Raw genomic sequence first — 8,501 nt, 5'->3', positions numbered from 1 at the left:
CAGGGTTTCTTAAACCTTTTCACTCAGGACCCTTTTTGGCCTGATAAATATTTTCATGACTCAGGTAGAGATAGGTATATAAAACAGGTATTAAAAATCAAACATTTACTGATGACAAGTCAGCAGTTTCAAGTCTTGCTAAACAAGATGGATATTCCTTTTTATGAAGTACAACTGAAGCATATTCTGCAGAGTTCACTGTAAACACGACACAACAGATGTGTGTAAATGTCTAAAATGGCCACTAGGTGATGTTTAGAAAACTTTTACTATTCCAAAATTTGTGAGACCCCAACACTGAGCTAAGGGGACCACAGTTTAAAAAACAGGGTGTTAGTCAATATAACAGATCTAGTCAACATAAGCCAGTGAGAGAACCAGTGTGGTGTAGTGGTTTCAGCATTTGGACTGGGAATACTCTGAAACTGAGGGAGTATGCTAAGGTCACACAATGGGTTTCAGTGGCTGAGTGGGGACAGAAAAAGGTGAAGGCAAAACACTTCTGTCTAGCCATGAAAATCTCATGATAGGTTTGGGCTGCCATCAGTTGAAGGCACACAGCAACAACAATCTCAAATTTTCTAAAGATAGTGTTTTCAGTTTCAATGATCTGCAAAAAATAAAAAAATCAGAGAAGGAGAGAAAAGAAAAAGAAAATGCTACAGCCAATTGTTTCTGCAGGCCACACATGTCAACTTTGTCTCCCTCTTACTTTGTGGGAAAGCATTTAAAAGAGAGGTTTGCATTGCCTAACTTGGGGAAAGGGGCAAAAATAAAAACTGTCTTCCTCACTGATATAGTACGCTGCTGGATAGAACCAAAATATCATCTTTACTGTATCTCCCAAGGGAAACTGGGCTAGGTCTTGGTAGATCCTTTGGCCAAAGTTATTGTTTGTTGTCTGTTTGCTTTCTTGCTAAGTTTCATCTCTGTGTTTCACTTGGGAGATACATCAGTGCTGATATTTCGGTCCTACATAACAAAACTACTATGAAGGGTTTGTGGGAGGATTACACAACGTGTTGTTTATGTCTTAAATGAAAATAAATTTAGTTGGGCAAACCTGTCGAAAGTCCACGGGTAAGTCTTCCTTGTTTGAAATGTGAAATGTGAAAATGCAATGCTCTGAACCCTGTTTTGAAATTTAAAATGAACAACATCAGTACGAACGGCATCTTTGAAACTGCAGGAAGTGTTTTGCAGGACATGACAGTCAATGTGTCCCCCCCCCCCCCCCCACATACACACACACATACACACAAAAGCAGGGCTGTGATCAAGTCGTCGGTAGATTTGTCAGGCAAGGTTGCAGAAACCTGACTTTTGCTACCAGAAATATGAATGACTATAGGCAAGTCATTTAACTTTGCTCCGCATGAGTGTACCCTTCTATCAGACAAAGATTATGATACTGCCTCACAGAGGTGCTGCAGGACTTAATTGTGTAATAGTCACCAATCATTTTAAACCCTCAAATGAAAACAATGACAAAGATGTTCTCCATTATTTCCTCTAATTCCACTCTGCCCTTAACCTAGGCCACAAGGGCCTCTTGCAGTCCAAGGATGTTCTGCCTACAAACTACAAACAACACAGACAAAACATTAGTGGAAATAGGCAATAAAAGACTAGGAAACAAAAACATTAGGAAGAATTGGTAAATTACAGACAAGTAATCTTTTAGAGTGAACAATGTGGAGTGGCAGGGAAAATGCATTGGGTTCAACACTGGAAGACCTAAGTTTAAACATATATATTGAAAGCATCAAGACTTCAAACTGAAATGTCTGGTAAACATTGAAATTCAATTGATTGGATTTTCAGATGATACATGATCATGTTGGCACCAGATCTCTGGAGTATGGCCTTTATAGTTCTGATTGTGTGTGGTCCTTGGATAGGGGCAGCTTTTGAATTTCCATATTAGATGCTGGTAGGAGTGGAACAGAAGAGGCATACTGCTGTGGTCTAAGGCAGTTATCGTCTGGGCACTTGCATACGACACAATTGTAGAACCATTGATTCCAGTTTAACAGTCATGGCAACAGTCTGAACATGCAAACTTCTCAGCCAGAGAGCTCCTTTGGTGAATCTGACCAAACTCCAAACTCCAGGATTGCAGAGGAGGCAGCAATGGCAGTTACAGTGGAATCAGAGTACTATAATTTTGTAGTGTGAAAGGGCCTTCACTCTACTTCCTTTTATGTGGAAGAAGAACCTTTATCTATTGTTGGCTATTCAGGCAAGTGTCAAATGTCAGCATGCTGGAAGAAGCAAAGACCACCAGTATTGAAGCGATGCTCCTACACTATCAATTCCACTGGAGTGGCCATGTCCGAATGCCTGATCACCGTCTCCCAAAGCAGTTACTATACTCCAAACTTAAGAATGGGAAATGTAATGTTGGTTGACAGGAAAAGAGATTTAAAGATGGGCTTACAGCCAACCTTAAAAACTGTGGCATAGACACTGAGAACTGGCAAGCCCTGGCCCTTGAGCACTCTAACTGGAGTTCCGCTGCGACCAGCAGTGATGCAAAATTCGAAGAGGCACGAATGGAGGGTGAAAGGGAGAAACATGCCAAGAGGAAGGCATGTCAAGCCAACCCTGACCAGGACTGCCTTCCACCTGGAAACTGATGTTCTCACTGTGGGAGAATATGCGGGTCAAGAATAGGTCTCCACAGCCACCTATGGACCCACCGCCAAGACACTACACTTGGAGGACCATCATCCTCAGGCTACGAGGGATCACCTAACAACATTCAGCTAAGTGAGTTATTACAGCTCATGGGGTTAAAGAGAGCCTTCACTTGAAGAAACCATCCATTTTCAGGTTGGTCCACTTTCTTGTTCTTTCTAGCAAATGTCCTGCACAGAACAAACGCTGCAAAATATTTCCCAGGGTATCTCATTGTAGAGCTATTGGGAAAGTTACAGTAAGTCTTGTGGTTAGAGGCAACCTCCATTGCTTAACCTCCGAAACCTGTTTATGAACATAAGTTTCAGAAATATGGCTGCTGATACAATACAGAAGAAAGTAAAATGTTGTTAGCCCACACTGTGAGAGATCAGGTCATGTGACACATCTGATGTTATTATCTGCTGATATTACACACAGAGCCCTAGGACCCTCCCATTAATTCAAGACTTGCACAAAGAAACACACAGGCATTGCACAAAAGAAATATCATGACCCTGCATTGTTACAGAGATTTGGGCATTACATGCAACAGGAATAGGCAAACATCCAGTTTTTTTTTTTGCATTTAGGTTTTTTTTTTTATTACAACCCAGGAACTACCAGCCAGAAACAGGTGCAAAGTAGATGTTTACAGAATGAAAACACGGTGCTATTTAGCAAAACAAAACTCAACACACAATCACACAAATGTCCCTTCCTTGTTACCCTGGATTTCTCTTTACTTTGTATCTTAATTGGAAGTCAGAAAATCTTTACTGATCTACTGCAAATTACCTAGGGATACACCAATAGATCCTACTCTACCCTCCATCAATCCTTGCTCTAATACTATTTTCCCTCAGACAGACATTGGTTTGCATTTGTTCTGTAATATAATGCAAAAGCATCTTGGGTTGCTTCAGCAGAGGGAAACGTAGATGAGTTCATATCAGGATATGTTGTCAGATGTAAGGCGAGAAGGTGCTTCCCCATCCACCTCAAATCTATGTACTAAATTCATTATTAGATTCTGCTTCAACAGCAGTGTGCGTTAGGACACAGAAGAACAGACACAGATTTGCTGATCACTGCTGCTCAGTGTCTACTGCTTGAGGAGCTTTATTTTGTCCAATGGAACGACCACCTTGGTTCATTTGTGAATATTCATTTCTTCATGCTACTTTGGGAGGGTGAGAACAAGTGATGATGATTTCCACATGCCCTCCCCGCCCTGCAAAAACGATTGCCACTCAAATACCACAGACCAGAGATTGCATATATCCTGACATGCAATGGTCTAAATCCTGTTGGCAGTTCCAACTAGAAGAGTCTCATTGAGTCAGTGAGATTTTTCAACTTTCTGTTCAACAATTGATCCAATCGGTCTAGCCCAGTTAGGAATAACCAATGAGACTCTAACCTAAATTTGCTCAAGGTGGTTCTGGACATGATGCCAAGTAAAAGACATTGTGCAACTATGTGTGTGGATTCGCCTAACGACTTATGGCAACCTTATGAATTTCAGGTGTTCACACATGATTTTGCCAGCCCCTTCCTCTGAAATATAGTCTATACCACTTGGTTTCTTACATCCAAGTATTAACCAGGGCTGACCCTCCTTAGCTTGTGTGATCAGGCAGAATTTGGTGCCTTTCAGGAGTTTATATGCTACTGTGCAACAATTCCAGTCTATTTTAGCCTTTATTTATTTATTTATTTATTTGGGGTTCTTTTACCCCGCCTTTCTCACCCCGAAGGGGACTCAGGGCGGCTTACAAAAGCAAAGGCACAATTTGATGCCTGCATCATAAAGACAATCAAACACAGAATTACATCAATACACAGTTAACAACAAATATACATTATAACCATAAAATCAATAAAATCAATAAAACCAAATACAAACCCAATTTCTCCTCTTACATGGTCAGCGTTCGCTACTCATAGATCTAGTTTTACGTTCCACTTCATCAATCCTGCTGGTCTTACTCGCCTGGTTGTCTGATTTAGTTGCCGGAGTGCCCAAAGGCACATTTTGGTGGAAAGAAAAAGGAAGAAAAAACACCGAGACAACACAGGAGGACATTTACAATCAAAGGCATCATAAGGAATCTTTCTAAAATTCTGTGATTAGGGGAGGAAAAGAGCAAGATCAAACCATTGTCTGGAAATAACCTTAGCAGAGACTGTGGATAAGTTAATGTACAGGCTCTCAGGTGATGGGAGATCAAGTGGCAAATATCTCTGTGGACGTTAGTGCTAACTGATTCTTAAATGCTTGCAAATTTTGGAGCAATATATCCTGACTTGAAAGGGTCCAAACAAAACAAGATTGTGAACAGACAGATCATCAGCTAGGTATTTCTTGCATGTCAAAATTCATGAGTCCCCAAGGAATCTCCATCCCAAGAACATTTTCTGAAAGTATTTAGTAAAAGTACTAAGTGTGGGAATCTTTGTGACCTCCAGATAATGGACTGCAACTCCCAGTATTCCTCAACTCTGGCGATGTTAACTAGGATGGTAGGGGAATGCAATGCAGCAACATCTGAAGGATGGTAGATTCCCATCCTTGTTTCAATGGTTCCTTTTGTTGGAGTAACTGCATTGCTTAACAACAAGAGCTTCACACAAAGGATCCCCAGGGCAGGAAAGAGAGACAGGATGTAGGCTTTGAAATTTTGCTGGACCAGTGAAGACTTTTAAAAATTAGCCTCAGGCAATGAAGCGATCGTTAATTTGAAGGGCTGTATAAGTGTTTTTTTTTAAAGACACACAAAACACATTACAAAATCTATGCCTTTAATCTAAAGCTTTTATCCATCACCAGCTGGAATTATTTCAAATGCGTTTTTGAAACTTCTCAAGATCTGCAGCCCACTGCTGGGATACTTTAATAAGTATTATGTAATGAAATTGGAAAGTGAAGTAATGGCTTCGGAACAACTCTGTTCTGGTTCTTTAACTTTCATGTACCTTTAAAACATTGCAATAGAAACAGCGATCTCAATGGAATAAAACCAATACTCAACCTATCCTAAAGTAAGCTCCTAACCAAATTGCTTAGTTAGAAAGCAATCCAAGCCCTCTGTTTTTGCTATAATATCTGCAGAGGACAAAATTAAAGTGTGTTTTAGGACAGCCATGTTACAATGTTCTAATCTTATTCTCTGTGAGACAATGACTGGTCCATGGGATTCAGTAGTATCTGCAGACCAGCAGATTGCTGTGATATTGGAGAGCTCTCTCACATCTTCTGGTGCCATTTAGGAGTTTGTGCTCTTCGACTATCTTTCTGTGGTAACATTAGAGATTGTAGGAAACATCAATTTTTGATGTGCAGCAGAAGCAAATCATGAGATGGCGTGGTCTCCAGAGAATTTGGAGAGACTCCAACAGGGACCTTAATTTTGAGAAGCTGCCCAACTTTATTGTAAATGCTACAGTGTAGAAGGAGGCATTTATGAAAATTTTCAGGAGATGAGAATAGTTGGGGTGGCAGGGAGGAGGGAAGGAAGGAAGAGGAGAATCTCCCTTGGAAGGGAATTTTTACTGACTTCTGTGGCCTTGGCAATACACTCCAAAAATCAGAGGATTGCTTACTAAAGATATCCGATCTTGCTTTGGAAAGTTCTGGAGACTTATGAGTGAAACATTAAATAAAATGCTACCTAAAAATATTTTTCTTTATAAACAGCTTGTGAATATTTTTGCAACATAGTCCTTTTTCTGGACCAAAAAAGAAAGTATGTTGACTAATGTAACTAACTAATCAAAGGAATTCACCATGTACTATGTAAGTTGTCTCTCTGCTGAATTGCAGGCATGCATTTTCATAGAACTGTTTCAGAAAAACGTAATAAAAAGCTCATGTAGAAAGAATAAAGGGCTATTTTCCTTACTAAAAATTCATATGTTATCAGTTTGTTTAAATGCACAAAGTAAGTTTTGAATATTAAGAAATGTATATCATTCTACAAAAAGTTTTGCTGCACGTACAATGCACCCAACCAGATGTATTATGTAAATCCTGTTATTAAAAACATTGTGAAATATACTACAGTTAATTAAGCTCTGCTCCTCCAGATGTTTGGACGTCAGCTTCTAGAATTCCCAGCCAGCTTTCTAGCTGTTCGGAATTGTGGGAGCTGAAGTCCAAAACATTTGGAGGAGCAGAGTTTGAGAAACACTGATTCAGAGAAAGAAAAGTTTCAACATTTGACACTACAACAAGGATTCCAACTGCCTCAAACCACTGGGCTACACTGTAGCTTCAATACACTTCCTTTTCTTTTAACTAGTGGACCACTTACATTTCATCTCCAGCTTTCCTAACATAGAGATAGTCAAATTGATCTATGCCTTTCTTCCAAGCTGTCTCAGAAACCTGAGTTTCAAAACAGGCAATTAATATTTTTAGGACCTTAGCTTCTTCTCTGATCAGTGTGGATGGAGAGGAGCCATTAACTGTTCATCCGAGCAAGTTGAATAGGGAAACTCTAACATCTTTCATTTCCGTAGAGCCAGCTGTAGCAATCTTCCAGCTTCAGGAAAACCATGATGGCTAACCACCAGGAGATATTTTTAGATTCTTTAATTATTCTGTTCTCCATGTTTTTTTATGTCCCATCATATCTGATGAAAAGTTCTGGAGAATTCATGATCTTTCACCAGTTTTATAACCCTTCAGTGGTCTTATTCAAGTTAGACCACTGAAATCACACATGCATTCTCTGTATCCATGTTTCCCTGCTTGTTTACTAATTGTTGTTGTTGTTATGTGCCTTCAAGTCATTTCTGACTTTTGATGATCCTAAAGCAACTCCATTACTGGGGTTTCTGAGGCTAAGTGGATGAATTGGCCAAGGTCACGCCATAAATTTTCCTGGCTGAGCATTAATTTGAAGCTTGTTCTCCAGTCTTTGTCCAGTGCTCTAACTTCTCTGGTTTCCACACTCAGTTGTACCCACAGCCATTTATATACCTTGCACACAGCACCCACACAATACACAGCACTTGAGCTACTTTTCTCACACAGATTATATAATACTCACTTGCAAATTGTCCAAACTTTTGATCAAGTTTTGAGGGAAAAAAGACTTGGCTAAGACTACGTTACGAAAAAGTGAACCAACTTTTCTGCTTCAGAATTCATACTTCTCTACTATGGTATAATCTGATACACAATTATTAAGACATATGTCCAGTTGAGTGTAGTAGGGCTTACTACTGAATAAGAATGCATTGGATGGTAGTGTTAGACACAAAGAAAAAGCACCTTTCCCCACTGCACTGAGACAGAATTTAAGCTTCACATCATGGGCAAACTATCTTTTTTTTCAGGAGCAGGCAAACTAAGGGTTATGAACAATTCAAAAGATTTATTTATTTATTTATTTACTGCATTTGTATACTGCCTTTCTCAGCCCGCAGGCAACTCAAGGCAGTTTACAGGGCAACAATTCAATGCCCACAATACCATAAATACAATTAAAAACATTAACATATAAATAAAAACCATAACATAATCAATAAAACAATAAATCATTAGTGTTTCCTTGTTAAAAAACATTGTCTGGTCTCATTGTCTGGTCATTCTATTTTCCTATGTCAGTTACTCTGCATTTACACTGTTAACCTACTATATGATGAAAATCTAACAGGGAAAATGTTAAGATAGATTGCAAAGATATTCCAAAATGGTACTGCAACCTAAAGTTTAGTTGGTGACAATTGTGAGTGAGACATCATTTCCCTCCACAGGATTTCCCAGCCTCCACTTTGTAAATTCAGTAAGAAAGCTTCAGTGCTCCCTCAGG

This window comes from Anolis sagrei, chromosome 1 (assembly GCF_037176765.1).
Source record: "Anolis sagrei isolate rAnoSag1 chromosome 1, rAnoSag1.mat, whole genome shotgun sequence".
Taxonomy (NCBI): domain Eukaryota; kingdom Metazoa; phylum Chordata; class Lepidosauria; order Squamata; family Dactyloidae; genus Anolis; species Anolis sagrei.
This window is presented reverse-complemented; position numbering follows the sequence as displayed.